The following is a 291-nucleotide window of genomic DNA, read 5'->3' as shown; positions in this document are numbered from 1 at the left end:
CATCATTCTGCTGATTATGCTGTATATAATGAGAGTATGTTACTGGCAGAAAAACTACTTTCTTGTGATGCAAATATTGAAGCACTGGACAAGGTACAGATCAATCAACTTTCTTTTCAAAATATTTGTTTTAACCTTAACATAGGTAAGGGTCAATTTTTTACATTCAGAAGCTCAAGCATTCCACGAATGCAAGCAAATTAATAATTCTGAAATAATTGTCTAAAATTGTATTTTAAATACTGACACTTAGAAGGATTATAGGGCACAGCTTTTTAAAATAGTCTTTGG

The sequence above is a fragment of the Cebus imitator genome, unplaced genomic scaffold, assembly GCF_001604975.1.
Source record: "Cebus imitator isolate Cc_AM_T3 unplaced genomic scaffold, Cebus_imitator-1.0 Scaffold324, whole genome shotgun sequence".
Lineage (NCBI taxonomy): Eukaryota > Metazoa > Chordata > Mammalia > Primates > Cebidae > Cebus > Cebus imitator.
The sequence above is the reverse complement of the archived record's forward strand: the minus strand, read 5'-3'. Positions refer to the sequence as shown.